Source organism: Dermacentor albipictus, chromosome 2 (assembly GCF_038994185.2).
Source record: "Dermacentor albipictus isolate Rhodes 1998 colony chromosome 2, USDA_Dalb.pri_finalv2, whole genome shotgun sequence".
Lineage (NCBI taxonomy): Eukaryota > Metazoa > Arthropoda > Arachnida > Ixodida > Ixodidae > Dermacentor > Dermacentor albipictus.
Window position 1 is genome coordinate 146,236,901 of NC_091822.1, and position 27,641 is coordinate 146,264,541.

Consider the following 27,641-nt stretch of genomic DNA (forward strand, 5'->3'; position numbering starts at 1 on the left):
GCAGTAGAAGAAAAAAAAAGTAAGTGAAGCCACTTTCGCTTATTTTTTATGAGCTCCGTCGTACCCCTATTGCTACACCACATCAAGTGGAATAATGTATAGACGATGCCAGACTGTCATTTCGAAACCAGCCTCATGTATCGAATTAAAATATCTTATGTTTTTCAACTTTCGTGCTTGGCAAGTGTGATCGTTTCTCTCGCGAGAGAAGCCTGTACTAGAGTAGTGTCCACAACTTTGAAACACATGTGTCGACATTCGTTTTAACGAAGCGGTGGAATAAAGCGCTACATAAACATAAATCCTTCAAGAAGACCCCTGCGCAAAGAAGGCACACTTCTGAAAGCTGAAGAAATTACCAGTTTTTGTGCTGTGTGTTATGGCATCTACTTTATAAAAATGCGTGCACAATTTTCTTGATCTTTTATATATATATATATATATATATATATATATATATATATATATATATATATATATATATATGTGTGTGTGTGTGTGTGTGTGTGTGTGTGTGTGTGTGTGCGTGCGCGTGCGTGCGTGTGTGTGTGTGTGTGTGTGTGTGTGTGTGTGTGTGTGTGTGTGTGTGTGTGTGTTTGTGTGTGTGTGTGTGTGCTCTAGAGACTCGCACAGAGACAACACTAGGACGCACGACGTGCGAGACGCCAAATTCACGAAGAGAGGTTCTTAAGAACCTCTTGTCGTTGATCGCTCACCCTAAGTTATTAACACTCATGGTTTTCCAATTAGTCGTCGCCTGTTCTCACTAACTGCTCCAGTTTACACTCTTAAGCAAAATCACACCCTTTTGCCACACAACCATAATCATCATCTGTCTTGTCCGCATTTTCTTTAAAGCGGCGAGCCCGGTACTTCCCAGTAACGAACGGCATGCGCGTTATCAGCATGACATAGCATTCCCGACGAGAAAGCAGCGGGCGCGACATTTTCGTGAAAGGAATCGTGAGCAAGGCAGATGACGATTATTGTTGAGTGGCAGAGATACACCCCAAAGGGTGTAACTTTGCCTAAGAGTGTAGGAACGACTTTGCGTGTATATTGACTTAAATGCAGGGCTCGTAACCTTTGCCTGCCATTCTGAAGGAAGTTTTCTTTCTTTAGGATCTTGGTTTTTCAATATTGAGGTTATAATGAAGCCAGTGTTTGTTGCACTCTAAAGGTTTTTTTAATTTTCCTTTTTTTTCTGCTTGCCTAAAGAAGCTCGGACAGCATGCATTGCACACCTCTATACAAACGCAGCATTCTCTATTGTAGACAAAGTACCGAAGAATAGCCTCCGTGCTCTCTCTCTTGCTCTGTGTGCATTTGGGTTGCACGGGTTCTGGCTTTCCGCAATTTGATGGCACAGGTTGTTTCTAAAAAATAAGATAAACGGAAGCTGGAGATCTTGTTCTCGGCTTTTCTTTTTGTTGTTGTTGTTCTCTTGCGACCTGCACGAATCTTGATGATTAGTGCGGCATAATGCAATGTTTGTACATCTAAACGGCGGCGTAAATAAGGCTCCCTTTTGCATTCGTAGCAACACGTCCGGATTCCACACTCCTAAACAAATGCGCACCCTTTGGGGTGTATATTTGCCACACAACGATAATCGTCATCTGTCTTGCTTGCGTTTCGTTCCTCGGAAACGCTGCGATCGCTACTTTCCTGTCGAGAATGCTCTGCCATGCTGACAACGGGCATGCCGTTCGTGACTTGGAAGTACCGGGCTCGCCGTGTTATAGAAAGGAAATGCGGACAAGACGGATGACGATTATCGTTGTGTGGCAACAGGGTGTAATTTTGCTTTAGAGTGCACTATAAGTAAGCCAATTTACAGTATTTTCTTTCATGGCGTATTTTTTTATGTGCGAGCAGAATCTTCGTATGGGAGTCTTTAAATTACTTTAGTTACAGTTATGGCCAGTTTTTCGATCTTTTTTTTTTCACTTTTCATTCTTCTTCGTCCGCGTGATTGACTTTCAACATGTCACGCCCTCGATATCGTCGGGATAGGCCTCTCAGCGGTACGGACTATAAGTGAGACCCGCCGTGGTTGCTCAGTGGTTATGGTGTTGGGCTGCTGCGCACAGGTCGCGGGATCGAATCTCGGCCACGGCGGTCGCATTTCGAAGGGGGCGAAATGCGAAAACACCCGTGTACTTAGATTTAGGTACACGTTAAAGAACCCCAGGTGGTCGAAATTCCCGGAGTCCTCCACTACGGCGTGCCTCATAATCAGAAAGTGGTTTTGGCACGTAAAGCCCCATAATTTAATTTTTATTTAACGATAAGTGAGGAACTTAACCGACGGGAACGAATCATTACCAAAATGCGGAGCGATTGCATCGTTACGTAAGCGATATAGCGGCACAGAAAGGCTTTAAACGTTGTTCCTCGCTGGGGAAAAAAACGCTTTGGTTATATCGTGGAATGACACACAGAAAAATTAACGTGCTGCTCAGATTGCCACTACGTGCTGGAAAAAATTCAAAGGTTACTTCTCATTTCTGTCTCAAAAGCAGAAGATTAAGAATACTAATCCACGTAGCATATAGGAGCAAGCGCAAAGTTATTAGACCCCTCTATTAAAACCCGAGACTGAAGTCAGAAAGCTCTTGCTGTCTGTTTATCGCTGGTCTGCCGTCGTCATCAGTAATAATTTCGCTAACCTAACACGCCTGCATGCCTGTTGTTACAAAGAGCTCAGGCGTATGTACAAACTGTTATTCGAGCAAGCTGCTTAATTGAGCCGTCGAAGTTTACTTTTCGCTTATTTATTATCCTGTAGCTCCAAGTTGTTTTCTTTCTTCACCTCGCTACCAGCATCTGAGCCGCTCTGAGGTCTTTGTTTTATCTGCTTCCGATCATACCAGACTTATTTTCTGCAGGCGTTGCCTAGATTGGTAAGAAAAGTTTCCGAGGAATGTGGCTGGCTTCTTGGACGTACGCCCCCCGGAGCTTGCGCGGCTGGCGTTCTCAGACCTCCACCTATTCCTTCCGGCTTCGGAGTCGGCTGCACGAAGCCCGCCAATTTGTCTCGATCAGGGTCTCGGCACAATCGCGACCTCGCATCGGCCCGGCATCCTCGAGCCTGACTGTTTTCTCGGTTCTTGCGTATCTCGTGTTGACGTTGGGCACTCCCTGACCGTCGGTGCCTGATCCGTTTCGGCTTGCTTTGAGATTTGTTGTTGTTGTGTGTTATCGTTCACGGAGTTTTTCCTTGGTTAACGGAGTCGTTAAAGCGTAGCAGAAAATTTGACGTATAGTCCATGTGCTCACGACATTTCGTGGTTGAATGCTTCTTTTTTTTTTCTCTCTCTTTTTTTTCTTTGCTGAGAGTGAGCCTCTATGGCTTAAAGTTCATTACCGTAACTTCGCTAATTACTCACGTCAGTGCGGAAGTTGCTCTGTATCCAGAGGCTGCCTATCCGTACACTCGAAGGGTAAACGTAACGTTACCGTGATTAATATTTTTATCATCTTAAAGAATTGGTGCAGCTAAAAAAAAAAGATGAAATCAGCGTGTATACGCGGCTACATACGTACAGCGCGAAACTATGTGTTTTTACTTCGACTCGCCAACAGAAATGCTCGAAAGAATGGACTCGTCTCTCCCCCCTCCATTCCACTTCCCTTCTTCTTCCATGCGATTTCGACGACAGAAAGACGCGCATTATTATTTGCTGCGCACGGCGCATTGGCCGGTATAGGCTGTTAAAATAGGCCTTCAACGGGGCACCCTATATACGGCGCGCGCGCTCAATGCGAATCGATGCTCTCGGTCAACACAGGCGAGCGGCCACGACTCGAAAAGCCAGCTTGACGCGATTGCGTGCTTGTGTGTGTGTGTGTGTGTGTGTGCGTGTGCGTGTGTGTGTTTGTGTGCGTGTGCGTGTGTGTGTGGTGCGAAGCACGAAGGCGACCTGCACCCGTATAGACCGGCGTGTGTGGCTGTGCTGTGAGGGCAGGGTTGCGCATTGAACGCGTGCGTCGAGATTTTGCGGCACGGCGCCGGTGGGCGCTCTTGGAGCGCCCAAGGTCTTATTGAGCCGGACGGCTTGACGGTCTCGCGGCATCGACTTAAGTCTGTAGCGCGGTTGGTTGGCGAATGGCCGTAAGCCCGCACACGCAGTGCACTGTCACGGACGAAGCTCGCAGCGCCGCGAGTCGGCGGATCTAGGCGGGCGTCGTCTCGCGTTCCTGAGGCAATGCGATTAGTATTGACGGAGAGATGACAGTTCAAGGAGGGCGATGAGATATTTGCACCCTTTGCACCCGTCTTTTTCTTATTTGCTTTCTTTAACTCGACACCGCGCCGAGCCACCGTGCCTTGCGACCGCGTCGTAGAACGTAGCTGTTCCGGCACGGGGATAAGATTCCCCGGATGTGATATGGCCCCTAGCGGGCGATTTCCGACAGTTTCAATCGATGAATCTGGGGTCACATACTGTGCTTATTGCTGTTTCGGGTCGCCCTGCTGTTAACTATCTTAACTGTGACGTCAACGTACTTGCTGGCTAGCGGAATCTGCGCAACAGGAGTTTGTACGACAAATTGACTCAGCACGTCGTTTACACAAAACATCAAATAAAGCAAATGGTAAAGGTTCTTACGAAGGGCAAAAAAGAAATCTAACGTCAATAATACTCTGGTCTGACGCGCTGTTACTGAAGACGGGAGGTTACAAGAAACGAGAGGCGCGCACTGCGGCGAAATCAACTTTCAAGGACGTGGTTGCGGAAGACGACTCGTGCGTGCGCCTGAAGGGAGAGTGTAAGGCCGGAGTGGGGGGATCATCCTCTGGTTTGCTGTTGTACAGAAGATGGAAAACGAAGAAGGGATTGAAAGATTGGAAAAGAAAAGTTTACGCACTCCACACGGGCCGTGCTTCCAGAGCTATTTGCCGATGACGCCGCGTTCATAGCAGCTCGCGCAACTGTACGGTAGCGCTACTGGAACAGATGAACTTGCGTTCCTGTCTGTAAGGCGAGGTCGAATGCTTGCGCGTCCGAGTGTTTGTTTTTGTGTTTGTAAATGTGTGCATATGTGTGTGTGTGTGTGTGTGTGTGTGTGTGTGCGTGTGCGTGTGCGTGTGCGTGCGTGCGCGCGCGCGTGCGCGTTAATTTGTGCACTCAGACAACGCTCTTGAACCCTTCAGTCACGAATTACTATCGACTGTCGCGATAAATTTGTGAAACTTACCTAATTTTAAGCCAAGGCGCTGGAGACTCCACAGAAAGCAAATCAAGGAGGGATGATAATGACTCTGTGCATTTTATAGAAACCCATCATAACTACATAGTACTTAAAGATTCATTTATTATGCAGTCAGTCATGCTACATTTCTTTATTAAAATATTGAATCATCCGCTCGAATTACATGGGAAGGTTCCTTGGATGGTTACTTCAAACGTCCTGTCAAACAGCTAGTGACTTTACCAAAGCGGTCGTCTGAACTGGCGCATTTCACTCAGAAGTGAAATGGGTGTACTTTAGCAAAGCAGGATGTTCAATTTGCTCAAAGCTCAATGCCGGAAGACAAAGTGTAAACCTTGTATTTTCCGCACCCTGCAAACTGGCTAACCTGTGCGTGAGGATTGGAAAAGAGGGAACAAAAAGAGGAGCCCTTGAATTCAACACGTGACACCCTTCATCTAGTGCAAGACTGGTGTTGTTTACAGCATTCTATTCGCTTGTGGTAAAGTACATATAGGCTAAACAGGTAGGTGTGTTAATAAGCGGTTGCAAGAACATAACACATCCTTAAGCGGGTACGAGATAAGCAATTTGGCAGTTCATTGCCGCGGCTGCAAGAAGTGCGAAAGAAGTGTGACAGTGTTTGGTCGCGTGAACATTTTAGGGAGGGGAAAGACTAGACACGAGCGGGAAATCTTGGAAGCCTTTCACATTGGAAAACAGGAAGAAAACTGTGTCAGTGATACGTCTTTGTGTTTAACCAACAAGGAATGTGCTTACCTATCGGGCAGTTTCGTTTCTTTAATTATGGGGTTTTACGTGCCAAAACCACTTTCTGATTCTGAGGCACGCCGTAGTGGAGGACTCCGGAAATTTTGACCACCTGGGGTTCTTTAACGTGCACCTAAAGCTAAATACACGGGTGTTTTCGCATTTCGCCTCCATCGAAATACGGCTGCCGTGGCCGGGATTCGATCCCGCGACCTCGTTCGTGCTGAGCAGCACAACACCATAGCCACTGAACAACCACGGCGGGCGTCGGGCAGGTTAAACGTGGTAAAAAAACTAAAATTGATGCATGGGTCTTGGAAGGACTAGAAGCGGCGCATGCGTCGGCAGTTTCGTGCGGCAGGATACTTTTCGAGGTGCTGTCTATGCACATGTCTTGAGGGGAGTTGAAGATGCGCATGCGTCGGAGGTTATGTGGGGCAATGTGAATCCCAGTAAAGTACAGTTGAAAGTCCACCGTCCGTCCATGTCTGACGTCTTTTCCTTGGGTACGCGTCCTTCGTGTTTGGCTCGTACCCCCTTCTTCAAATTCATCATGCACCTACTGGCCCAAGAGCTTGCGCTAATGCACCTCAATTCTAAGATAATTTCATTGATAATTGGGTAATAAATAGCAAGGGTATTTATGACCCTGGAGAGCCGTAGCTGTAGTCATCATCATTATCGCCATAATCATCATCATCATCATCATCAGCCTGCTTTATGTCCACTGCAGGACGAGGGCCTCTCCCTGCGATCTCCAATTGCCCCTGTCCTGCGCCAACCGATTGCAACTATAGCGCCCGCGAATTTCCTAATTTTATCGCACCACCTAGTCTTCTGCCTTCCTCTACTGCGTTTCCCTTCTCTTGGTACCCGTTCTGTAACCGTAATGGTTCAACGGTTATTTAACCGGCGCATTACATCACCTGCCCAGCTCCGTTTTTTTTCTCTTAATGTTAATTAGAATATTGTATATACCCATTTGTTCTCTGATCCAAACCGCTCTCTTTCTGTCTCTTAAAGTTATGCCTAGCAATATTCGTTCCATCGCTCTTTGCGCGGTCCTCAAGTTGTTCTCAAGCTTCTTTGTCAGTCTCCAAGTCTCTGCGCCATATGTCAGCACAGGTAAACTGCACTGATTGTACACCTTCATTTTCAATGATAATAGAAAGCTTCCAGTCAGGAGCTGACAATGTCTGCCGTATGCGATCCAACCATTTTTATTCTTCTATGAATTTCCTTGTCATGATCAGGGTTCCTTGTGATTAATTGGCCTAGGTAAAAGTACTCCTTCACAGACTATGGAGGTTGACTGGCGTTGTTGAACTCTTGTTCCCTTGCCCGGCTATTCATCATTATCTTTGTCTTCTGCATATTAGTCTTAAACCTCACTCTTACACTCTCTCTGTTAAGGTCCTCAATCATTTGTTGTAGCTCGTCTGCATTGTTGCTGAATAGAACAATGTCATTTGCAAACCGAAGGTTGCTGACATATTCACCGTCGATCGTTACTCCTAAGCCTCCCCAGTTTAATAGCTTGAATACTTCTTCCAAGCACGCAGTGAATAGCATTGGAGAGATTGTGTCTCCTTGTCTGACCCCTTTCTTTATAGGTATCTTCCTGCTTTTCTTGTGTAGAATTAAGTTAGCTGTGAAACCTCTGTATATATTTTCCAAGGTATTTACTTAAGCGTTCTGTACTCCTTGATTACGTAATGCCTCTATGGCTGCTGGTATCTCTACTGAATCAAATGCATTTCGTAATTTATGAAAGCCATATACATAGGCTTATTGTACTCTGCGGATTTCTCTATAACCTGAATAATGACATGAATGTGATCCATTGTACAGTATCCATTTCTGAAGCCAAGCCTGTTCCGTTGGTTGACTGAAGTCCAGGGTTGCCGTTATTCTATTGGAGATTATTTTGGTAAATATTTTATATAATACTGAGAGTAAGTCAATGGGCCTATAATTTTTCAATTCTATAAGGCCTCCATTTCTGTGGATTAGTATAATGTTTGCATTCTTCCAGTTTTCTGGGACCCTTGCTGTCGATAGACACTTCGTATAAACAGCCGCCACTTTTCCGAGCATTATGTCTCCTCCATCATTAATTAAATCGACTGTTATTCCATCTTTTCCTTGGCAAGATCGATACACATGCAAAAATTCTTCAAATGCACATTACTTGTGCTGATGATGGAAAAGCCATTGGCCTTATTCCCCCCAAACGACGAACAGGTCAACAAACCATCTTTTCTAGTTGTTTTTTATTCGTAGCTCTCACTTTGTTACAAATTGTATGACAGCGTGCTCAACAATCCAAGACTTAAGCGCTGACCTTTTATTTATGAACGTGTTCGTTTTATTTCTTTTCTTACTATATTCTTTTGGCGAATTCGAGCTGGAGTTTTTATTATTTTTATTTTTTTAGGTGCCGGTATTATAGGGTCTGTTGTATATTTATGAATATCGCCATGTCTAAATACATGAAGCGTTTTCTTGTGAATTTCACGTGTCAAGCTGGTGTTGGGCCTGCCGGTGTGTTCAGTTGTTCACGAGTTTGTCATTTGGTAGAAATACCGGCTAATCCCTCTTTACCTGCTGCCTTGTTCCGGCCATCTGTGAACGTCCGCAAATTATTTGCTTTATTTTTGGCCCGAACACTCTTCACGCAAAATAAAGCAAAAGCAAACACAAGAAAATGTTGAGCAGCACAGTGATAACACGCGTATATTCAAGCGAGAACCAAGAAAATTTAGTAGCACGAGCGATTTCCCGTCACAAAATTTTTGGACGCTTCGTAGAATTTGACCCCGTATTAACGAAAAGCTGTTACGCTAGAATTATTCGTAAGGAAAAACTTCAGCCAAGCTTGATGCTAGATATATTATTAACGAAGGCGGCCGCTCAATGTCAAAGAGCACTTTAGGACAAAAACCTTTTCGAATTCCGCCCCTGTTGAAGAATCCTACTCCTGCTCAGGTCTCATCATCATCATCATCAGCCTGGTTACGCCCACTGCAGGGCAAAGGCCTCTCCCATATTTCTCCACCAACCCCGGTCATGTACTAATTGTGGCCATGCCGTCCCTGCAAACTTCTTAATCTCATCCGCCCACCTAACTTTCTGACGTCCCCTGCTACGCTTCCCTTCCCTTGGAATCCAGTCCGTAACCCTTAATGACCATCGGTTATCTTCCCTCCTCATTACATGTCCTGCCCATGCCCATTTCTTTTTCTTGATTTCAACTAAGATGTCATTAACTCGCGTTTGTTCCCTGACCCAATCTGCTCTTTTCTTATCCCTTAACGTTACACCTATCATTCTTCTTTCCATAGCTCGTTGCGTCGTCCTCAATTTGAGTAGAACCCTTTTCGTAAGCCTCCAGGTTTCTGCCCCGTAGGTGAGTACTGGTAAGACACAGCTATTATACACTTTTCTCTTGAGGGATAATGGCAACATGCTGTTCATGATCTGAGAATGCCTGCCAAACGCACCCCAACCCATTCTTATTCTTCTGCTTATTTCTGTCTCATGGTCCGGATCCGCAGTCACTACCTGCCCTAAGTAGGTGTATTCCCTTACGACTTCCAGTGCCTCGCTGCCTATTGTAAACTGCTGTTCTCTTCCGAGACTGTTAAACATTACTTTAGTTTTCTGCAGATTAATTTTTAGACCCACTCTTCTGCTTTGCCTCTCCAGGTCAGTGAGCATGCATTGCAGTTGATCCCCTGAGTTACTAAGCAAGGCAATATCATCAGCGAATCGCAAGTTACTAAGGTATTCTCCATTAACCTTTATCCCCATTTCTTCCCAATCCAGGTCTCTGAATACCTCCTGTAAACATGCTGTGAATAGCATTGGGGAGATCGTATCTCCCTGCCTGACGCCTTTCTTTATTGGGATTTTGTTGCTTTCTTTATGGAGGACTATGGTGGCTGTGGAGCCGCTATAGATATTTTTCAGTATTTTTACATATGGCTCGTCTAGACCCTGATTCCGTAATGCCTCCATGACTGCTGAGGTTTCGACAGAATCAAATGTTTTCTCGTAATCAATGAAAGCTATATATAATGGTTGGTTATATTCCGCACATTTCTCTATCACCTGATTGATAGTGTGAATATGATCTATTGTTGAGTAGCCTTTACGGAATCCTGCCTGGTCCTTTGCTTGACAGAAGTCTAAGGTGTGTCTGATTCTATTTGCGATTACCTTAGTAAATAGTTTGTAGGCAACGGACAGTAAGCTGATTGGTCTATAATTTTTCAAGTCTTTGGCGTCCCCTTTCTTATGAATTAGGATTATGTTAGCATTTTTCCAAGATTCCGGTACGCTCGACGTTATGAGGCATTGCGTATACAGGGTGGCCAGTTTCTCTAGAACAATCTGCCCACCATCCTTCAACAAATCTGCTGTTACCTGATCCTCCCCAGCTGCCTTCCCCCTTTGCATATCTCCCAAGGCTTTCTTTACTTCTTCCGGCGTTACCTGTGGGATTTCGAATTCCTCTAGACTATTTTCTCTTCCATTATCGTCGTGGGTGGCACTGGTACTGTACAAATCTCTATAGAACTCCTCAGCCACTTGTACTATCTCATCCATATTAGTAATGATATTGCCGGCTTTGTCTCTTAACGCATACATCTGATTCTTGCCAATTCCTAGTTTCTTCTTCACTGCTTTTAGGCTTCCTCCGTTCCTGAGAGCATGTTCAATTCTATCCATATTGTACTTCCTGATGTCAGCTGTCTTACGCTTGTTGATTAACTTCGAAAGTTCTGCCAGTTCTATTCTAGCTGTAGGGTTAGAGGCTTTCATACATTGGCGTTTCTTGATCAGATCTTTCGTCTCCTGCGATAGTTTACTGGTATCCTGCCTAACGGAGTTACCACCGACTTCCATTGCACACTCCTTAATGATGTCCACAAGATTGTCGTTCATTGCTTCAACACTAAGGTCCTCTTCCTGAGTTAAAGCCGAATACCTGTTCTGTAGCTTGATCTGGAATTGCTCTATTTTCCCCCTAACCGCTAACTCATTGATCGGCTTCTTATGTACCAGTTTCTTCCGTTCCCTTCTCAGGTCTAGGCTAATTCGAGTTCTTACCATCCTGTGGTCACTGCAGCGCACCTTGCCGAGCACGTCCACATCTTTTATGATGCCAGGGTTAGCGCAGAGTATGAAGTCTATTTCATTTCTAGTCTCGCCGTTCGGGCCCCTCCACGTCCACTTTCGGCTATCCCGTTTGCGGAAGAAGGTATTCATTTTTCGCATGTTATTCTGTTCTGCAAACTCTACTAATAATTCCCCTCTGCTATTCCTAGAGCCTATGCCATATTCCCCCACTGACTTGTCTCCAGCCTGCTTCTTGCCTACCCTGGCATTGAAGTCGCCCATCAGTATAGTGTATTTTGTTTTGACTTTACCCATCGCCGATTCTACGTCTTCATAAAAGCTTTCGACTTCCTGGTCATCATGACTGCATGTAGGGGCATAGACTTGTACCACCTTCAATTTGTACCTCTTATTAAGTTTCACAACAAGACCTGCCACCCTCTCGTTAATGCTATAGAATTCCTGTATGTTACCAGCTATTTCCTTATTAATCAGGAATCCGACTCCTAGTTCTCGTCTCTCCGCTAAGCCCCGGTAACACAGTACATGCCCGCTCTTTAGCACTGTATATGCTTCTTTTGTCCTCCTAACCTCGCTGAGCCCCATTATATCCCATTTACTACCCTCTAATTCCTCCAATAACACTGCTAGACTCGCCTCACTAGATAGCGTTCTAACGTTCAACGTTGCCAGGTTCAGATTCCAATGGCGGCCTGTCCGGAGCCAGGTATTCTTAGCACCCTCTGCAGCGTCACAGATCTGACCGCCGCCGTGGTCAGTTGCTTCGCGGCTGCTGGGGACTGAGGGCCGGGGTTTGATTGTTGTATTCATATAGGAGGTTGTGGCCAAGTACTGCACCAGGGTGGCCAATCCTGCTCTGGTGAGGGAGTGCGTTACCGGTTCTGGTCACCGGGATCAGGCCACACTCCAGGCCTGTTTATGCAATTTCATCAACACGCGGATTTTTTTTTTAATCCGGTGGAAAATTGCCGGCACCGGGATTCGAACCACGGACCTCTTGCACGCGAGGCGGGTGTTCTACCTCTACGCCACCGCTGCCTTTGCTCAGGTCTACCGCTGTGCAAGCCAAACATGGTGGAAATTTATCTTTCACTTCACGCCGTTACCCTTCTTTCTGTACCGGGGACAAAATTAGCGCAGCTTTTCATTCGTTTGTGATATTCGCCAGTTTGTGTATGTGTGTGTGTGTGCGCGCGCGCGCGCGCGCGTGTGTGTGTGTGTGTGTGTGTGTGTGTGTGTGTGTGTGTGTGTGTGTGTGTGTGTGTGTGTGTGTGTTTGTGTGTGTGTGTTCGTTCTACTTAGTCCAGCAATCCTCAGTTTTTATTCTCTTTCACAGAAGAAGTTTACTACTAACGAAAAGTGAATAATTGACAGATGCCAATGTAGAAGTGAACGTGGTACCTTAAGAAGGCTGTCCAGGCATGGCTTACACAGGCATCGCCATGTCGACTACTTCTCTTGTGACTTGCTGCATATCTCTAAACGGCTGCTAAATTTCGCCAAGTCTTGGCCCTTTATCGGTAATACGTACTAACTGGTCCGATTTCCCATTTCGTTTGACAAGAATCGTTCCTCGATCTCCAGTGTATCCAATGGCTTCGAGTTGTTTTTCTTTCCGAAGTTACTTTTATTATTATTTTCCTATGCTATTCTTTGATCGGCAGCGAGCTTTCCTTTCTTGTTTATGCTGACGCTTGCAAAACAAACCGCAAGGTAAATGTCATATGCATTTCCTGTCAAATTTACGCCATCCGTAGCTTCGTTCCTGTATTTCGTGATGATGATAATCCCTCTTGGCTGCTATTGCTGGGAAGGCTACACCTTCCTGTATATAGATGAGAAGTGTAGCCATCCGCACGTGCGAAGAATGATGGAAGACGTCACTTCTTTAACAAAAGCGTCACAAAAGCGTTACGAAAGCAAAAGTGCATCTGTCGCTTTTGACAAACAAAACGCACGTGCCCTACTACATCCCTACACATAGCTTCTCGTCCTTATTTTGCTTTTGAAGACGCTAGCAGCAATCCTAGATGCTTCTTCTTTTATTATCATTAGTATTATTATCATTTATTGACAATGCATAACAAGAACCCTTCCATGCATCGACGATTCTCTCGGTACTGCTCTGAGCGAACTCACTCTACGCTCCCAATTTTTTTTATCTTATCACGACGCCTACTTTTCTTCCGCCCATGATGGTCTTTTATCTTCCTTTCGAACCAATTCTCTTACCCTAATAGAACACTGCTTGTTCGCTTTGCGCGCTACATGACCTCTCCCCAGCTCCACTCCTTGATCTCAACTAAAAAATGACCTATCCACTTTTCATCCCTAATCGATACTGTCATCGTTCTATTTTACGATGTTGTGCCTACTGTTTTTGTTTCAGTCGCTTGTTTCGTGACCCTTAGATTCGTTTCGATTTTCCGCGTTATCTTCCATATTTCGGCCCTGTGAGTTCCCGGTTTAGACCTAATAAATTACTGTCTTCCTAGAAAAGCGTATCTGAGTGCAATATCAAGAGGAATCAGGAGCATCTAAATGTTACTAATTCTGATCTTTGCACTTTTACTCTCAAACGTTTCACATTTATGGAGGTGCCCGTCGTCTTTCTTTCTGGAGTCGCACGTATTCTTTTTTCCACGTTTTCGTGGTTCTTGTTGCAATCCAGGAATTTTGGTCTTTGCCCCTTCGGCCATGTGTTGTACTTCACCGTGATGCATGAGCGTAACTGAAAGGACAGATTAAAAAAAAAAGAACAATATAATAAAGACACAGTAAATCTTCAACAACTTTCAGCTAGTAACGTCGAGAGAGTGCTCTCTTTGCGTAAGGTACGGATTTACGACTGTTAGTCATAACTTAACTGCTGCGTTATAGCAGCGTGTTGATCAGGCGTAGAACACTGATATAACGCAGCGCAGAATTTTCGCCTAAGTGCAGCAACTGCATAGGTTATTATAGAACGGACTAACTTTTCGACATTGTTACATAAAAGCAAGTGAAATTCGGATGATCTTTCAAAGTATGATTTATGAATATAGTGCCCATTGCGTTAGGCTAGTGCACTGCGGTGAAGTTCAACAAATGGCTAAGGGGCAATGTCCGAAATTTCTGGGTTTGACCATGTTCGCCAGCCAATGCACTTTTTTCTTTCGCTTTCGCTTGTAGCATTTACAGGGCCTTGAGTGAAGTTTTTGTACAATAGAAGAATAGTAGCTCGCGCCGCCAACAGGTGCCAACATCCTCGTAAACACAGCCAACGATTATTTTTAAATCTTAAACTGTATTTGCAAACATGCCTCGCATTTCCTCTGTATTTCAATCGAAAGCGCTCGCGTCTATTGCTTAGTGCATAGCGGAGAGAGAGAGAGAGAAAGAAAGAGATTGAAAGGCAAACAAAAAATGTTATGGAGGCTAGCCAGCCAATCCCCTTCGGAAGCTTGAGCCATACTTTTTATTTTTCGTAATTTTTACGGACTCATCGTCAATGTCATCAATAAACACGTAGGTTCGGTTACCCTGTATTGGAAGAGAGCAAGGTATACAGAAAGGCGTGGGGAAAGATAAGGGGTAGGTGTGGAAGCGAGCATGTTCGAACGCAATGAACGACACCGTGTGTTCAAAAGCACTGAAACAGGTCAACTTATCCAAAAGAACAGAATACAAAAAAAAAATGAGTTTCGGACCCCTGTCCGGCTCCATTAGGTGTTGGGGTGATGGTGAGGGCGCATAGGAGAAGGAGGAGATGGATGTACGTTGCTAGCGACTATTCTTGTTTGAGGTCGTGCTTTGTCTCCCCCGGTGTGCTAAGCTCAAAGGTGCTGACGAGCTACGCTAGCGCGGCTATGGTGGGCAATGCTGGGTCGGTCAGTCGCTCCTGAACTATGTGTGATGGCGTTGAGCTCGCGTCGTAAAGACGAAATTGAATGTGCATCGAGTTGATTGACTGTGCAATTACAGAGTATGTTGGGTGTACTATATGCTGCGCCCCCCCCCCCCTACTCCAGTGCGGGCGTATAGGGAAAACATCTTTTGAACGTACAGGCGCTTTCAACATCTTGTGAACTGTCGAACGCGGACGTCTGATTTCTGATAATCTCGTGTAGCCCGTCTGTTATCTACGATGCGTAAGGCAGGTATCGTGCGCGCGCAGGTAGGAAGCTTTAATTTGAGGTACTAGGCAGGAAAGTTCGAAGAAACGCTTTCAGCTACTCTAGTTCACTTCTGAGAAAAAAAAGATTCAAGGCTATTCCGCCCAGCGAAGGTGGAGGAGCAGCGGAGCTGCAAACATCATGGTAAGAAAACTTGTGATAAACATTTCATTGGCATCACTCATTGTCACTTAGTAACGACGGTCACAGTGGCTTTGTGGCCGCTATGATATACATTGATCGGCATACTCGCAACTGCAAACACATTCTTTGATAATGTGAAATTGATGCACGTACGCCGCGGGGTGGTCGGTTGGACCGGATCGGTGTGGCATCGCAAGCGACATGTCTGCAACACGAAACGCGTAAACCACTTCCTTTTCACTCCCGACACGTCCACATTTAGATCACCGACAATGACCACAGTGGCAGTGTTATCACATCTAACCCAAGCAAAATGAGTAGCCGTGAAACTTAAGGGGCTATGAGCGATTGTATTTTTTGCTTGCCTATGGGGATATTAGCCACTGCTTATGGTTGTACGTGCCATTGATGATGGCAGTTCTCGACATGCTGTTCTCTATGCTATATGCGTGATTAGAAATAATGTAAGCACTGTTCGCTTCACTTTGCTGAGTTCTTGTAGCCTATGCCTTACGGGGCTATGAGCCATGGCGTTTTTTTGTTTTCTCACAGTTGTATGAGTGCTTACGGGGGTATGAAATTATATGCTTCCCTAGCGATATACAACTCCGCTTTAAAACAACAACATTATCACAAGCCGGCACTTGTGCATTGAAATCTGAACGAACTGAATGCAAAGCAGCACATAATACGGTCAGTGGCGATATCAACTCGTGCCATCGCAACATCCGGCATAGCAGGCAGCACTCTCAAATATTGTGACGATGGCATAGGAGCTCGTGAAGGTTACTCCCAGTGAAGGATGAAACGGGGAGACAGGGCAGTTCCCCCACTTCCGAGAGAGAGAGAAAAAGAGAGTGGGCAAAGTTCAAAGGGTACCGAAAGGAGGCGGGAGGGTCAACAAAGCGCTGGAAGAACATAATCCTGTGCGCGTTAAGTTTGACACTCCACTTAGCTAATGAGATCGTACGCGTGAGATGGCGAAGTCGCCTCGCAGCGTTCACCGTTGAAGGCCGGATAGCTACACCGTATTTCCTCCGCTTGGCGATCGAGCTGCCTGGGCAGCGCGGTCGTTGCCGATGATGACACACTCGGGGAGGTGTCCAGCGATTTCGGCAACTTCTTGCTTTCACGGGGAGTTCAAATTGAATGAATACCCGAACTTCCGACATGAACTAACGCTGTAGCTGATGTATGTGGGAACCGGTGCTCTCCTTTCCTTTTCTTTTTGCATTTATTGCAGTAATAGTCTGTTTAGGCACCCGTGTGACAATTAACGCGTGTGTTATTTATTTATTTATTTATTTATTTATTTATTTATTCATCTATTTATTTATTTATTTCACACGCCCTTAAGCGCCAAGGCATTATAGAGGGGAGTGGGGTACATGAGAAAAACAATAACAATGATTACTACATGGTTATATAATGCAAGTGACATGTGCAGTGGACGTAATCACTAAGAAATCAAATAACAAGGATACTGTGACATTCAAATTACATAAACCTATAGCGACATCTGGACTGGACGAAAGGAAAATACGGCGAGACAGAGCTTGTGCAATTACAGCGCATGTGGCCACGTGCATGGTCACAGTTGAAAAAAAAAAAAGAAGTAAACAAGGTTCTGCGGAAAAGTGCGCTGTCTTCGATTGACACGGTATCATCAGGAAGGTAGTTCCAGTCTTTCGTTGTATGCGGAATAAATGAATACAAGAGTTTGTTTGTGTGAGAAAAAGTTCCTCTTTATGGTGGTGATCAACTCGAGATGACAGATAAGTAGGTGCTAGAATGTGCTCACTGCTAAGGATGTGATGACGAAATATTTTATGAAATAGGCATAAGTAAAAGCCTTAGTTGGCGTCCAATCAGAGGCTTGTGTTGGAATTCGTTGGAATTTTTTTAATATACGCCCTCTCTAGTAATTTCACTGCTTCGTTTGTTCACCTCTTGTAGCCGTGTCGCAGACGTAAACCTCAACGGTACGGTTTCATTTTTTTTTCATGTGACCTATTAGCGGCACCTTTTGCTGATGCCAATAGCGTGTTGTATATTCGTGTCAATAAAGAAATATAATTTCGTATAGACAGAGGTACGATAGCAGAAACCGAAGGCACTTTGAATATGATGGCAAATAAGAACAGCACAAATTTCGGCTCGAAGTCACCACATTCAGTTATGACCTATCATCCAGTTTGCTCGTGTGCAAGAGCAGGGGAAATCTCCCAAAAGCCTGCCCCGGCCCCAAGCGAAAGAAAAAAGAAAAGTTCGGCAGCATGTTACACTTCTGTAACACGTGAAGGAGAAAGCCTGCTGCACACTTGGTAATGCATTAAGTTATACGACCGGAGCGGTCAGACTTCCTGACACCCGCCGTGATTGCTCAGTGGCTATGGTGTTAGGCTGCTGGGCGCGAGGTCGCCGGATCGAATCCCGGCCACTGCGGCCACATTTCGATGGGGGCGAAATGCGAAAACAACCGTGTACTTAGATTTAGGTGCAGGTTAAAGAACCCCAGGTGGTCGAAATTTCCGGAGTCCTCCACTACGGCGTGCCTCATAATCAGAAAGTGGTTTTGGCACGTAAAACCCCATAATTTAATTTTTTTTTTACTTCCTGCAATACATAACGAGCCGCAGTGTGAAGTAAACGTGTGGCAAGCCGTTGCCCTGCGAGCTTCGGCCTCCTCTCCACGTTGCCGTCTCGCATCGTCGAGTTGCTGCTTTCGCAGTTCGGCTTCTTCGGCTCGTTTTCGACGCTTAGCTGCGGCTTCGTGCGTTCGTATAGCGGGCTCCGACTCACGCCAACGACGTTTCTCTTCGGCTTTACGTTACATCCTCTCAGCAGGGGAAAGAAGCACTCGCAGTCGAACGTCGCGCACCCTTTCTCGCTTGACGAGAATCCTCGGCCGTGGCGTACTTCCGAGGGGGATATGCAGTGCTTTATTGATGGTTCGGATACTTCTTTTGAGCTTGTCCTTTAGTGAACCGTATGCTGTTATGCGTGTTGTATGGGTGATTTCAATGAATGTATGGACTGTTTGCTTCACTTTGCTTGGTGCTTGTAGTTTCTGCCTTAAGGCGGTATGAGCCATTGCATTTCTTGCTTACTTACGGGCGCATGAACCATTGCTGATCATATCTTTGTACCGCTCGACTAGACGCCACCTTCTTTAGGTAGGAGCCATTGCAACGAGCCACTTAAGACTTTCGACTCAAAAATAATATCCCGCGTGATGCGGCACAGCCGCATCGCAATTGCCATTATGCGCTAGCTTAATGCGCATTTAAATCCAAATCATTCGATGTGCAGGCAGTGTAGGCCTAACTCAGTTCGCTTTAAGTTGAGGCATGCGTTGCGGAGTGCGCGTGAGTAAAAGTTCTGGTGTGGGTCGCACATTGGACGGTTTGCTTACGTGAGCTTTGCCGCACTAGAGGAACGTTATGCGGCGAAGCGTATTAAGAGAGGAAAGGGGCCATTGTTATGGTAAATAGTGCCTGTTCCGTAACTACACACGCGCTCCTGCGCTGTCTCTAGTCACAGTACTAACACCGAGAAGTCTGATGACTGCATCGGCAGCAATTCAGAATTGATTTTCCCGTTACAGTTGCTCCAGAAGTGAAATGCCTTACTTGTGCGTCACGATGTATCACGTGGCTTATAAGTAGTTTCGTGCCCACTTCGAGCTTGATACACACACTTGACCCTCTTCTTTCCTCTTCCGTAAAGAACGACAGCCGACTTTTGGTAAGTGTGGACATGTTTTAATTGTAATCTACTTACTGATCTCTTGCCCTGAACTTGAGTGAGAACAGGAAAGTGCTTTTTACTTGCCACTAAGAGGAAACATTCGGTGTCATTCCACTCTGTGAAGGTGGACAACCAGCGAAACTATGTATGTGGGCGCCTTAATGGCGAACTGTCCATTGCCGTGCATCAACCGGCGTGGGCACATAAATGGAAGGCGAGGCGCGACTAGTCACTGCTCCACGATGTTGAGCCTCGGAAGGTGATGATACATACCTTTCTATTGTTGCAAAAGGCGGCACGACACTTTGTCCTAACGAATCCCGGCACGTAGAAAAGACGCGCTCCTCAATGCACTCCGAGGGCGCACACTGCTTCCCCCTAGCCAAGGCGATCGTGCGTTGGTCGACCTCCCGCACTGCAGTGGTGGTTGGGAGGTCATCGAAAAGCACAAGCGGTCACACGCAACACAGGCCACACACAATTGGTTCAAAGTCCCTCTGAAACCTGGCCGCTGCTCCGGTGAAACGTTCCAAGTATTCGAGATCGGGGCCACATGGACGGTTCGCATTTCTTTCCGCCTCGCGGTCCTAGCCGGCAGCGCGCTTACGGGACCGCCACAACGGGAGAGCGGAAGGAGAGGAAAGAACATACGCAATCGCTTGGAACGCCGACAAAGAGAGGGCGGGACAAACGTAGACGTGGCCGAGGCGGGTCAAATCATAGTGCGGGTGTTATCAACTTAATATCTGATACGGGTTTTATTTAGACCTAAAATATTAAACTTATTTTTGTAAGTTGGCGGAGTGCTCAGAGCCTGCTTCACCTCCGCGGCGAGTCGGCCCGGTGTTGCACTCTCTTCGGGATCGGCCCGCGTATGGAGAGCAATTCTCGATCGACACGGCTCGATAGACGCACGCAATTTTTATGCGAAGCATATTACGAGGGCTCAACCCAGCTCCTCAGGCGCGGCGGTGACCATGAAATCACGTGACACCGTGACGTCACGACAGAGGAGAAGTGGCTTTGGCTCAACGCTTGCAAGACGGGCTGGGTGGGAATCGAACCAGGGTCTCCGGAGTGTGGGACGGAGACGCTACCACTGAGCCACGAGTACAACGCTTCAAAGCGGTACAAAAGCGCCTCTAGTGAATGCGGTGTTGCCTTAGAAACGCGCTGTTTCTAAGGCGTGCGTCTCTTGCTCAGGCGCACATTTCGTTGCCGCGCCGAACGCTGCTTTGCTCGACGCTCACCGCGTCCAATGCGGGGCGCGTAGTCGCTGCCCTGTAGCCCATTGTCTTACACCCCTTGGCGGGTCGACGGGAACGCTGTCGCGTTCCACTCTTGAAGGCGAAGAAGTAATGCATGAGTTGTTTCTTCGTCTAGCCGAACCAAATATAGCCAAGCAACAGCAGTTCACCAGGCTAAACAGTGGTTCAACAACTAAAATAAAGGCTAGTATGCTTCGCATCCTGGGCTTAACCTTACCTAAGCCACAGCCATTTTTTCCAGAACCTAGCCATATACAGCTTCGCTGTAAAAGAAAATGCGCCGTTTCACTCGACACTCTTAATCGGGCACCACGCTGAAATACAACTTGAAAAATGTAATCCCCCCCCCCCCACACCAAGTCCTTCTCTATAGACTGCATAAATACTACATAAACGTGACAACCGTAACATCTCCGCCTCCCGCCCTCCCCCCCCCCCCCCGCCCCTCTTCTTCGTGGGGATGATTTAAACAATACTTCTTAAAATGCTTTGAACTTGGTTTTAGATTCTGCCTTGCGCTTGGCGCGAAGAAAAATTTTGTTGCTTTTGCCCCAGAAAACCTACTTACTACAAGTAAACAAAAACCACCGGTTTTAACCTGCCCGCTTTTCGGTGAGCAGTACTTCGAGGCCGCCGACTGCGCCTTCTTTGAGAACTTTGCTAATATACATATACACGGCAATCCGAAAGCTTCTGTTGTGTGCTCCCGTATCAGACACGACTAAAGCAGCCCGACCAGCCAACCAGGCTTGTTTGCTCGCTGCCCACACCACCTGTCGTTGCTGAAAAGGCCTGTAGGAACTTCAAGCATGCACTCGAGAGCCGCTGCTCCCGTAGAAAGCTGAGCAGAGGGCGCTCGAAAACTGGCGCACCATTTCGCCTAATTAGTCGCGAGTTCTTGCTTCAGGGGTCGTTTCATGCTCTTGGCTCGAAACTCTTCGTTGGCGTCCTCGCGTACACAACCGCTGCAAATGACGCCAGCATTGTAGAAAAAAGAGAGAAAAAAATGCGGGTTCACCGCCTGGAGTATAGCGACTTCGTCGTCTCGTGTGTTTGTTTTTGTTTCCGAGAGCTACGTACGTTTAACGAACCTCGCGAGAACCCCTTCTTGGGCATTGGTCTTCTGAGTCGTGAAGGCTTGCTCAAGCAGGTGCAAGTAATATTAAATGAGGCATGCTGTCGATCCTTTAGTTATTGGGGAAAAATATACATGCCTGTATCGGTAGGAGGGACCACCCTCCTTGAACTAAACAGTAAAACTAACTCTATTTGGGGCTTTTGCAAGCCCTTATTATCAAGCCATGGCTGACAGGAATAACATTGCATTGGATTTCTTTTTTATACCTCCGCCACCTGATTGCTGCACAGTAAGAAGAAGTGTAAATAAAACAATGGGATGTACATAAAAAAGGACCCGCGAATTACAAAGAAAACGCAATGCAGACTTTCCGGAGCTTCGAGTTGACGATCAATTTGCCTTCGCCTTTGACCAGCTACTAGCTAATCCACTAGTTATCTCAATCGGCGGAGTGACTGTATCCGAAAGGCACAGAGGCCCAGCTCCACCTTAATAACCAGAACGAGTTTTTCGCCATCTTGTACGCTTTCTTTTTTTTTTTCTCGAACCCATATAAGCTTCCTGCGTAACGTTGTCGTACTTCTTGGCAGATAACACCTTTTCCATTCTGTCGAATGGACTACACGGACACCGCAGTAGTCGTTTGTCTATAGCATTTCTTTTTTTCCTTTTCTGCAGTTTCTTCTTCCATGTTTCGCGTAACTTTTACTTGATATTCTATTGACTATTTTTTGCCTCCCCTCTCATCATTAGCATCGTCACCTGCCTATATTTATGTCCAACGCAGGACGAAGTATTCGCCCATTTATCTGCATAGCTGACCAGCTGACCAATTGCTGACCAGCTGAGCACATCGGGTTCCCACGTATTTCATAATTTCTCCGCACCGCCTATTTCCCGTCCGTCCCCGACTACGCTACCTTTCTCTTGGCACTCATTCTACAACTCTAATAAACCGCCGATTATTCGCCCTATACTTATTCGCCCCCCAACTCCGTTTCCTTCCTCTTAATGTCAACTATAGGATAACTGCTAACCCCGTTTGCTCTTCATATGTCACAGCCTTCTGTGAGACAGCAGGTCGGCGTAAAGCGATGCTATACCGTCGCACTTCGCTCATTCCGCGATCTTATTCTGATTTCCCGATTGGCGCTGTGCGCGACTCCCGACTGGATGCATAGTCGCTTCAGCAGCGGGAGCGATACGAATCGCTTTATCGAGCCGTACGGCTAGATTTTACGCCGCGTTGCTGCGTCACTGGAGGGTCGCACCGCGAGCCGCACCTTCGCAGTGCCATGCGCCTAATCAAGTAAATTCAACAAATAATTTGAGGCTAATTATTTTGTGTTCGGTTATTCCGGCTGCAATGAAATTTTCAGGCGCAAGTCGCCTGAAAAGTCGTCGAAAAATGCACCGTCTGAAGATGCTATTTGCAATCATTAATAATCATACGAAATTAGAATTCCACACTTACATGCAGTACAACAGAACCCGACAGACTCGACACAAACACGACAAAACAATTGTAATGCCTCACTGCAGAACCAACACATACAAGCTACCCGCCGTGGTTGCTCAGTGGCTATGGTGTTGGGCTGCTGAGCACGAGGTCGCGGGATCGAACCCCGGCCACGGCGGCCGCATTTCGATGGGGGTGAAATGCGAAAACACCCGTGTGCTTAGATTTAGGTGCACGTTGAAGAACCCCAGGTGGTCAAAATTTCCGGAGTCCTCCACTACGGCGTGCCTCATAATCAGAAAGTGGTTTTGGCACGTAAAACCCCAAATATTATTATTATTATTACATACAAGCTGTCGTTCTTTCCAAGAACGATGGCAGACTGGAACAACTTGCCCTACGATGCGGCCACCTTATCATCACCCGATGCATTTTTTTCAGCAGTCAGTTCTAGCCAATAACCTTCGTGAGCTCGTTTTTTTTTTCTTTCTTTTTTTTTGGATTTGAATGTAACGCGTTTGCATCTTGTTTTGTTTGCTTTGCTTCGCAGTGACCTTACTGTGTGCCTATGTGGTTCTCTGTCGTAACTCTAACTGTTGTTGTTTTCTTGATGGACCATTAATATGAAAAGCGTCATGTACCCACTCCTGCCCTGGCTACCAAAAGGTGGCCGGCAGTATTGAATAAATAAATAAAAAATAGAAATAAATCAGCTAGCGCACGACCGGGGTAACTGGAGATCGCTGGGAGAGGCCTTCGTCCTGCAGCGGGCATAAAAGATAGGCTGCTGCTGCTATTGATGATGATGATAATGATTATGATTTTGATGATGATTGTTATTTCTGTTTGTACGGCGGTTTTGAAATGTCTGAACATGGAAGTTGACCATGAAGACGCTTTCCTTCAAATTTTCAATGTAAAGATATGCCGTAAAGTTTGTAACGAAGACGTTCATCAATGTAATTAGTTTCACTATTGAATAAATTCGTTCGATCTTACTTGCAAGGGATGTGAGCCGCGCATAATTAATCTGCAGTGACCTGGTTGCAGCAACCTTTCCGGGCATCTGAAAAAAGTGTTTGAAGTAAAAAAAAAGAAAAACACGTGCGCGAATCGCGGCGGAAGTTGCCGAGCACAATGTGTAGAATGCGAAAACGCGTTCGGAATCACGTCTGGCCGCTCGAGTCGGGGCTTTAACGAGATCGCTCGAAACGGTATGGGTTAAAATGAAAATAATAAGCATAATAATACGTCGACGAGGAGCGCTTTGAGGCTGCCGCCAATGTTTGTTCCCTCGAAGCGCGCCGCACTGCTTCCCGCCGCTTGTTTGCCGTCGGCGCGTGCTCACTCGGGCACGCTCGCGGGCATCGCGGGCCGAGCGCTTGTAGCGTCCGCGTTTGCCGCGACGTCGCTTCTCGCCGAGCAACAGCCGTGCGTCCGAACGAAGGCATACACAACGCGGCGCCTGGGCTCGCAATCACGGTCGACATGGCCGACTCCGTTGGTTGCTGTATGCGAGGTACTGCATGCATCGTTGTGTACAAGTCGCTGATTGCGACGGACGGTTTGAGCACGGGCTGCGCCGTGTACTGGAAGATTGTGCAATGCAGCGGGTGCAGCCGATGCGCTCGGGTTATATAGCGTTGACGGGGAGACAGAAAGGGACTGTCTGAAAAGGGCCCAACTCGGGCGCTGTAGGTATTTGTAATAAATAAATAAATAAATAAATAAATAAATAAATAAATAAATAAATAAACAAATAAATATAAATATAAAGCGAGGGGCGCGTTTGAGAAATAGGAGGCAGTGTCGACACGGGTGCCTCTCGAGTCCACGCTGCGTGACCCGTCTTATATGCGGGACCCTCGCCCAGGGTGGTTGCGGAATACAGAAAAATCTTTGCACGACAGCTTGAACACAATGTAAAGTAGCGTTCAAATGCAAAAAAGAATAATAACAGTGTAATCGCTACATTGTGTGTTTGTGTGTGTGTGTGTGTGTGTGTGTGTGTGTGTGTGTGTGTGTGTGTGTGTGTGTGTGTGTGTGTGTGTGTGTGTGTGTGTGTGTGTGTGAGTGAGTTTAGTTAGTTAGTTAGTTAGTTAGTTAGTTAGTTAGTTAGTTAGTTAGTTAGTTAGTTAGTTAGTTAGTTAGTTAGTTAGTTAGTTAGTTAGTTAGTTAGTTAGTTAGTTAGTTGCTGGATATAACGTATACATTGTAGCCAACGTGATTTCGCGGGAATTCGCAACGATTGCGAGGAGAGCTGCTTCTGCGATAAATCGTGTTTCCTTTTATTATTCATCTTCTTCCCCCCGTTCTTCTTCTTCGTGAACAACAAAAATAAACAGCGGATGATTACCCAATAGCGATTGTTGCGAAGCTCCGCAAAGCATCCGCGCGGCATGATTTACCGATGAAACAACAAGGCGCGCTGTAAAAAAAGTCGTGCCTACGCTTCGTTTGAACACAATCCCTCGCCAATCAACGAACACCCTGTAATCTGGGCTTCTGCTTTCCCAACCGCTTGTTTTCATCGTTAACGTATTGTCCGACCCACTGCTGTTAACTTTGACCTTGGTTCAGGGAACCATAGCGGTAATCGTCCAGGCTGCCTGAACTTCCGACTTGGCAGCGGCAACAACCAACAGCACCTTTGACAGCGAAGTGGGCATGGTCGAATCTCGGCAGCTTGAAGCGACGTCAGCAACTAACATTATGCCGACGTGTTCTCGGAACTGCGTCTCCCGGTACCTGTGTGTTCCGTTTGATTCACTTTGATAATCAAGGGCGAAACCAGAAAAGAAACTAAGGGACCACAGAACGAGTGATGGAACGAAGACTGGCAGGCGTAACGTTAAGAGACACGAAGATGATACTATGGATTAGAGCGCAGATGGGTGGAACTGATTATTTAGTTCAAAATAAAGCAAGAAATGGAAGCGGACAAGCAATGTAATGCGTATCCAGATAACCCGTGGTTTATTGGAGTAAAATAATGGCTGCCAAAAGGAAAGAAAACGAAGCCGAGTACGGCGGAACATCCGGGGGGGGGGGGGGGTGACTATATAGCTGGTTTCTAAATCTAGCCCCCAATTACCGCTGTCCCGACGCAACAGAAACGGATCTCTAAGGCTATTTATTTGCGAATTGCATGCGCCATATGCGATTGAAGGATCCGGAAATGAGTCATAGTCACCTTGTTTTGGATGTTGCCTGCTAGAAAAGTTGGAGATAGTTTGGAGGCGCCTTTGTCCTGTAGTAGCGGATATGAAATACGTTGTTGATGATGATGATACAGAAGAAAAAAATAGGATCTATAGGAAGACGACGACGACGCAGTTATCATGTCTGAGTCTACCATGCTGGTAACCGTGTCGGATATACTTCGACCGGGACTAGTGCTTCGCTACACTTACCGCGCAAGGCGACACGTACTCATTGCCAGCCACCGTAGCAACGCCAGAAGTACGCTGGAGGTACATTCCCTGGGGCCGTGTAACGGAAAACTACGCCATTCTGATTTTATTTAAACCGCCTGACGTCAAATTTACATAAACGCCGGTGCAAGCACCGGGCGATCACCCGCGGTGTTGTTTGAATTGTCCAATCAAACGCTCTCCTCGTTTGTAGGAGGTCCCTTCCGATCAATATGAAAGCAAAATATTCATTTGGCCCGCATGCACTTTCGGAAGTATAACTCACGACGGGCTGCGCTTTGCTATTATTTTCACCAGTTCAACATCACGGCATCTGGAGCGGTAATCTGTAAGTGTCCACCTAGTGGACATCTCATTTTTTTCTGTTGCTCAAGTGCTGATTGGCTGCGGGCTTCGGCCTCCTTCCGAGGCGTAGCAAAGCCCAGCCAACCAGAATTTGGGCAGCAGACGAAATACGAAATGGACATGTCCACTAGGTGGACACTTACGGAATGTCCCCCGTGATCCGCGCGTCACCATTCGTTTCATCAAATGCAAGCATCGTGCAGGACGAGTTCACAGTACTCCCTGCACTCGTCACAAAGGTGCAGTGCGGAGTTCGTGCAGCAGGTGGCGTGCCTGTTCCGCACGAACAAGAACTGGCACTGAAATGGCAGGAACTAGTTCACGTAAGGCGGGCGAATAGAGTGGACCTAAAGACCAATACTTACCATGAAAGTTTCATTTTTTTTTGTCTAATTGGCGGACAAGAGGCTAGGGGCGCGCTGACGTGGAAGGGGTTTGGGTGGGTCCTATAGCTAGCACATTGAAAGTAGGTAACCGGATAAGGGGGCCGTGATGGCGCCTTTGATTGCTCCTCTTCTGCTTGCTTAGCTTGAGGTGAGTGGTCTGAAACCGCGGCTGCATTCAGTGGTTAAAGATGCCGCTAAAACAGATCCCCGGCGAAGAAGAGTTGGCTGAGCAATGTCGTATACGTGCCGAAAGGGCTTGACAACGTCATACTGCCACGTATTTTTTTTAAGTTATACACAGAGAAATTAATCCTCCTCGGCGGCTCCGAGTAGCCATTGCCAGAACAATTGGCTAGCAGCCATCTTTTATTCTTTTCGGGACTAGGCAATCTCCAGCTATTATGATAAAAAAAGATTTAGTGACATTCCACTCTGTGAAGAAGGATAACCAACGAAGCTGTATTGAGATTAATATATTTACAGCTATGTTAGTTGATGTGGTTACTGC

At 46.4% G+C, this 27,641-nt stretch overlaps 1 protein-coding gene and 1 non-coding gene across 4 annotated transcripts in view; both read left to right on the forward strand.

The window, feature by feature from the left end:
- Positions 1 to 27,641, forward strand: part of SK (small conductance calcium-activated potassium channel) — a 470,614-nt gene that overhangs the window by 217,515 nt on the left and 225,458 nt on the right. The gene's annotated exons all lie outside the window — the stretch shown is intronic.
- Positions 19,858 to 20,040, forward strand: LOC135904710 (U2 spliceosomal RNA). Its single transcript, XR_010565188.1, has one exon. It is a non-coding gene; the product is annotated as a U2 spliceosomal RNA (small nuclear RNA).